The following is a 7,077-nucleotide window of genomic DNA, read 5'->3' on the forward strand; positions in this document are numbered from 1 at the left end:
TGTCGGTCTTTCTCTGTGGATGGTTCTAGTTCGGTCGCTGTGATTTTTCCCGTGTTACTGCTGGATGGTTTGGCTTTAGCTGCTGCGTGAGTGGCTGAGTGATGAGCAGAAGCGTAAGGGACACCCCGTTCGTAGCAGGGCCCCGTGCCCCCAGCGAGCCTGAAAAACAAGGTCTCTCCGGAGCTTCCTGGGCGGCCTCCTCCCAAGGGGCCGAGTCCATCACTGATCCTTCACACCTGCACAGGGTGATTCTGTAAAGATAAGCGGAGGGATATTATGTACGGCAGAACGCTCCCTGCATCTGTGACCGAGATGACGGGGTGACCCTCGCTCTGTCATCGTGCTGTGCTCTGCGAACCTGCCTTCATCGGGGGTCGAGGCCGCGTGGGTTGGCGCAACTGGCCTTGACGCATTCAAACGTGGGTGCTTGTGCGAACTTGAACCAGGTCCTGGTGGTTAGACCTGTATTCTTTATAACCTCTTGTTTTCCAAATTTGCTTATACAGCAAGTATTTGTTGGACCTTAAAATGTACTGGAGATAAAGAAAAAATGACGAAACAGACTCTGCCCACATGGTGATTTCTAGTGAGTTAATGGTCAGAGGGACAGGTCGCTGATTCAGTAAAGTACACAAGGACAAACACGGAGGTGTGCTACGAAGGCCACCTGAGTATGAAGCAAGGTCGTCCAGGTGGCTTAGCCGAGGAGGATGTTTCAGCAAGATGGCGCTGCCTGTGTCAGGGGCACGTGGGTGTGACACAGCCTGGCATTGGGGGGAAATGTGAATGGTTCATTGGAGTCAGAATATAGGACTTAGTCTATGGCCACGCCACCCTGAACAAGCCCGATCCTGTCTGATGTTGGAAGCTAAGCAGGGTCAGGCCTGGTTAGTACTTGGATGGGAGACCCCCTAGGAAGACAGGTGCTGTAGGCGTAAAAAATAAAAAATAAAGGATTGTAAGCTGACAACGTCCTTGCAATCTGTGAGGTCAACCAAGGGTCGTCTTGCCTGAAAAACAAATAAAGAAAGGAAGAAAGAAAAAAGAGAGAATATAGAACTCATGGGGCAAAGTGCTGGGAAGTAAGGAGCAAGGTGCTTCACTCATTACGGGGTTTAAGCAGGAGTGCGTCATCATTAGGTTCCACTTTAGAGAGGTTATTCTGGGGAGTGTATACAGTAGGAATTACATGGTCGAAGTCAGGAGCAATGACTGATTGGTCATTGTCGTAGCAAGATTCACGACGGTCTGGGGTGAGTGGGCTCAGGCTTGGGAGGTGGAGTTAATAGGAGCTGGTGACTTACGTGGAGGTGAGGGAGTAACGGACTGGTGTGGCCTAGGAACTCTCTGGGGTGACTGGGTGGCAATGACATTCACTAAGAAAGGGGTACAGAGTAGAAGGGATTTGAGGTATTCCACGGATTCTAGACATTACTGGTTTGGCTGCCAGCCAGGCGGAGAGATCCAGTCGAGGTGGAGATTCTGGAAGTACCGCTTCATAAATCATGAGTATGTGGGAGCTGGGGTATGAGCCAGCCAAAAACGCATGGTTATTGATTTAAATAATCAAAGGACTAACCATTTAAATGAACCCTGAACAAGAGAATCAGCAGAATTGCTTGTATTTTGTGTGGAAATGGGAAGCAAAAGCAGAAACACATTTCTTGATCATGCCTTTGTAGTGTAATTCACATTGCTAGCTTGATTTATTTCAACCAGTAGTCAGCGGTAGTCAACACAGACACAGTTCTGAACCAATAATTGTTCAAAGCAAGTCTCCAGAACTAGTATCTAAACCCAAGAAATTGGAAGGGATCAAAGCGTTCTCTTTAACATCACGAAATGGATACTAGAAGTCATGGAACAATGACTTCAGGTCTGCGGAGAACAAAACAGGGCTGTGGCTAAAAAATTATATACACAGCCAAATGATTGTTCCTGTGTGATGGGAGGGAAGGTCGTTTTCGATTTTTAAGGGTTAGAGAAAATGTATTGCATGTGCGCCCTTTAAAAAAATTACTTATGGCATAAAAGTCAAAAGGAAAGAGTTTGGGAAAGGGCCGTCTTTGTTCAAAAGCTCTGGAAATAAGCATCGAGACAAAGTAAACGTGGAAGCAAGACGAAACAGTTGTGCAAAGTGGGAGTAGTGCAGAATCCAGCAGTAAGGGAGGGCGGCAGCCCCCCTCCCGCCCCCCGACCGAAGCGCGGGGGGCGGAGTCTCGGCTGAGGAGTGCAGGCCTGCTGAGTCCTTCGCTAGCCCGGATCCGGTGGTGGAGCATAAGATGGATTTCATTTTTCCTTTGATAATCAGCCAAGAACTGGTTAAAGGAGGACTTAAACAAACAGACGTCGCCATTAGTAGAATTTAAAGTAGAGAAGATGTTTGTTTTGTAGACAGCCAGACCATAGTAAAGGAGGCCGACGTGGTCCATATGGCAAGAGATGAAAAAATAAACAAGAAAACAAAAACCGAGACTATGAAAGGCAGGTATCAAAACAATTCACACAATGTATTCAATTTCTCTTGCGTAAGACTGACTCAGTCTAAAAAACAATCCTCAACTGTGTGCAACTTTCAAAAGATACACTTAAAACCAATAAACCTAGAAAGGTTAAGAGTGAAAACGTGGGCCAGGATTTCCAAGGAAAACAACAGAAAAGAGAAGAGTAGCGATATAAATTCCAAAGAATTTAAGGGAGAAAAGCAATAAATAAGATAAAGAACAGGTTTTAAATTGACTCAATGGGTAATAACTAATAGACCAACAGCTATGGAGGAAGCAAAGTTATCTGAGTTGCCTTCGTGACAGACTTTTAGCCCAGTTCTAAAATGTTGACTTTTTAAAATTCAACGAATGGAATCTTCCACTTCATGCCCTTGGGTAAATATATTCTCGGTACCAAAGATTGGAGCGAAGGAGAGCTAGTGTTCCGATCACACTGTGCCGGAGCCGCGTCCAGCAGGTGTCAGAGTTCTCTGGGCCGCGGGGCCGTGGAGCCCAGCTGAGGCCCTGACAGGTCCAACCCAGTATTCGTTTAGTGTTTTATGTCACCATAAACCCCCTCTTTTTTTTTTTTTTTTTCTGTCATGGAACACCGATTAACTTAAGGGATTCCTGTGTTTTAAAGAGCAGAGTTTGGAAAATACCTGTGAATATTGGTGCACAAATCTGCCATGAAATTAAGACTAGTGGAACAGAGTCACCGGTCCCGACCGAAGAGGGCTCATCTGAGCACGTGAAGATAGTTTAATAGAAACGATCTGTTACGCGATCTGGCCTCGCCTGGTTCAGTAGGAAAATTGTACGATGAGCTTAGTAGAGCAGAAAAGCATTTCCTATCATTTGATACCTGTCACCTTTTTTTAATTTAAAAAAAAAAAAAGCCTCTTAGGAAATTGGGACTATAATTTGATTTGGAATATAGTCAATATCATAATTTATTGTAATTCCATAGAAGTTTGTCTTCTTTCTTCTTAATTGCTATATTTTAAGCTCTTTAAGGGTCAGAAAGGAGTTGATTGTTCCATTTTCTGTTTGTCCTTTCTGATACAGGACCTTGCATTTCAGGCATTCCATAGCTGTTCATTAAACGAAAACATTATTTGGAAGCATATATTTATGTAATTTTTAGATTAAAATGGGTTTTAGAAGAAATACTTTTTCTTCATATCAAATATGTGTATTTTTAGGTTTAAAATGTGCACGATTTTTCATAACTGAAATAGATACCGTTCGGGACGGAACTTTGTGTTTCTTCATTCACTTATCCAACGGGCTTTGAATTCTTAAGGTAAATTTAAATTTGGTCTAACAGTTCATTGACAGGAAATTTATATTACTGAACAGTAAAGGGGCATCATAAGTACTGTTTTGAAAAGGATCGCCCCGATTTGTCACGGCTGCATAACATTCCATCGCATGCACGCACCACAGTGTCTTTATCCCCTCATCCCTCAGTCGACGTGCACGCTGTCCCCACGTCTTGGCCATTGGAAGTAACACGGGGTGCAGATACCTTTTCGAGTTAGTGTTTTCGTTTCCTTTTGATGTACGTCCAGAAGTGGAATTGCTGGATCAAATCAATGGTACTTCTTTTTCTAATATTTTGTGGCTCCTTTTTTACTGTTTTCCACAGTGACCACACCAGTTTACATTTCCCGCAGCGGTGCCCGAGGGCTCCCTTTTCTCCACATCCTCGCCAGGAGCCGTTACTTCTCCTCCTTTCGATGACGGCCATTCCACCAGATGTGAGGCGGGAGCTCATTGTGGTTTTAATTTCTGTTCGGGACTACGCGGACGAACCTCGAGGGTATTTATGTTAAGTGAAATCAGTCAGGCAGAGAAAGACAAATACTGTAGGATCTCACTTATTTGTGGAATCTAAAAAAGCAAACATGTAGAAAAACAGCTCAGACTCGTGGTGACCAGAAGCGCAAGGTGGGGAGAGGGGCGTCGGAGGGGTGTGGCCTCGGGCACAAACTTCCAGGTATAGGAGAAGAGCTAGGGGCGTGATGGGCCACACGATAAGGACAGTAAACACAGCTGCGTGACATACAGGAACATTGTTACGAGAGTAAGTCCAAAGAGTTCTCACCACAAGGAGAAAACATTTTTTTTTGTTGTTTTCTTCTTTCCTTTATATTGTGTCTATATGAGATGATGGATGTTAGCTAGCCTACTGTTAATCATTTCATAATATTTGTAAATCAAGCCATCATGCTGTATGCCTTGAACTTATACAGCGATGTATGTCAGTTATTTCTCAATAAAACTGGGGATTGTCCTGGCCAGAAGTATTATTCTTGGCAAAGTAAGATGCATAAGAGGACTCATAAGGGCAGAATCCTTCACAGAGGAAAACCAAGGATTGGGTGACCTGAGGCTTGCTCAGAACTCTCCAGGATGCGGTGGCGTTTTGAGCTGAACACAGTTTTTCTGTGGTTTTGAGAACTCTCTCACAGCCCATGAAACCTTAGCCTTGAACTGTGGCTTTACAGAGCTTGAGAAAATTTTGTTCCTATGCAGATTTCTGCAATCCTTCAATTTCCAGGAAGAAGCTGTGGTTACACAGGGCTTGGTGTGTTTGTGTGCATGTGTGTGCGTGCGTGCGTGTGTGTGTGTGTGTGTGTGTGTGTGCGTGCGTGTGCCTGTGAGTCAACACATACAAAACAGGCTGGGCTTAATACTGATATATGAATCAGGGAATCTGCGTTCTATTATTTTCTCCGTATGTCATCTTGGACAAGTCATATAACTTTTCTCTTTCGAGTTTTTCATCTGTAATCTGGAAATTATTTCCCACTCACTCCGCTGTGATGTTTTGAGAAGTTACCCATGGAAACTTGAGATGTCAGTACACGTATTGGTACGCATTTTGCTGGCAGAGTTCACGTAAACATAGAATTTGGAAACCCTAAAAGTCATGGCAATAGGGCACCTTGTAGATTTTTTTCCTTTTTTATTTTGGGTTTTCAGTTAAAAATTAAGCATGCATTTGTAACTACTATTGAAAAGCCTTTGTATTACGGAGACAAAATTAACTAGTAGTGCCATTAGAAAATTAACTAGTTCTGTCCTAATTAAAAATCAGTATAGTGCTAATATTTTACTTATTCTAAGTAATTTATTCAGGATGCACACTGCAACCTGTTATTTGAACTGTATAGCTATATGAAAATATGACGAAAGAGGTTTGGACGCGGTATCTCTTCTCTGTAACGATTTGCTGGAGGAACGGGCAGGCTTTCCGTTACTTGGCAGGTGGGTAGCAAGGGCGTTGAGAAGGCAGGTGAGTACCCTGAGCCTGCATTTGCCGGGTGGCGACAGAGTCAGGGCTAGAAGTCGTCATTTTTATCGTTACTTAACAAATATCCTCCCTTTGGATATGGCATTTTCTTGCTGGTAATTATGACCGTATAATAATTTTTGATACATACCATGATCTTTTAGGAAGGTAGTCAAATTAGGTGTGGCTTTTGCTTACTGAATTGAAGAACCACGATGAGAACTCGCATGGACTGTTTTCAGTCCGAGGACATAATTTTTTCTTTGAGAAGACACATTTTCAGGCTAATTAAATTAACATTCATATAGTCATTTACTAAAAATAAAAGTGTGAATAAGTAATGGGCTTATAGCTCACACGTTTTTCAGTGTTGATTTGTAATAGGAATAACTGCATAAAATACTTCATGAAATAATTCTCTAAGTGTAAATGACTGCCTTCTTTTTTAACGTAAGAGAAATATCAATATGGAAAAGGTTAAAGGGGGCTAAGTCGTAAAACTGAGAATGTCAGCTATTTTATATAGGTTTTCCATTAACTTTAAACAGATGGACAGTCCCTGTGCTACTTCGATGAGATAAATAATTATAAATTTCAATGTTAGAGAATTACATTACACCATCTGCAAATAGTTCAGAAAACAACAAACCCAGAAGCATTAACTTAGTTTATTTGCGAGGTCGGCCGGATGCTTGGTGTGTCATTCGAAGCAAATCAAAGCTTTTTCCTTCTTGGTATTAGAGTTCAAGCTCACTGGCCACGGACTGTTGTTCCGTGCTGGCGCAGTCCCCCATGAAGATTTTCGTGAAGCCTGCTAGGGCTCCACCATATGTCACCACTGAGCCTCTAGGGGGTGGCTGACTGATCTCTAGCCCCCACCGCCCCTTGTCAGGAGCTATCCCGCTTGAATCAGAATGTCAGTCACGCTGAGTTTATGCAGCATGCCTTGTTGTTCGTTTATTGCAGAAGAAGTTGGAATTAAGTGGACTTTTGAGACTGAAAGGGACTTTGGGGACCAGGTAATCCGATACCTGAATTTGCTACTTGACATAACGGAGACTCAGAGATGGGTCAGGTGTGACAAAGCAAGTTCTTGGTAGAGCGGGTTAGGACTTGTATCCTCTGTGTCATGGTCCAGCGTGTCCCCCCTAAATCATTTGTGTTCGCGAGACTCTCCTCAACGACACGTATAAGTTCACCCAAGAAGTAAGAAGCAACCACGGCAAACACACTCCGAGCCTGGAGGGCTGCACGCCTTAGCTTTCGGCGGTGCCGTAGGAAGAGGTGACT

At 43.4% G+C, this 7,077-nt stretch overlaps 1 protein-coding gene and 1 pseudogene across 6 annotated transcripts in view; both read left to right on the forward strand.

Annotated features, from left to right (window-relative positions):
* NEK7 (NIMA related kinase 7) overlaps positions 1–7,077 on the forward strand; it is a 103,662-nt gene that overhangs the window by 18,106 nt on the left and 78,479 nt on the right. The window lies entirely within an intron of this gene.
* LOC111744301 lies at positions 818–935 on the forward strand (annotated as a pseudogene).

Source organism: Pteropus vampyrus, unplaced genomic scaffold (assembly GCF_000151845.1).
Source record: "Pteropus vampyrus isolate Shadow unplaced genomic scaffold, Pvam_2.0 Scaffold131, whole genome shotgun sequence".
In the NCBI taxonomy this organism is placed as follows: Eukaryota; Metazoa; Chordata; class Mammalia; order Chiroptera; family Pteropodidae; genus Pteropus; species Pteropus vampyrus.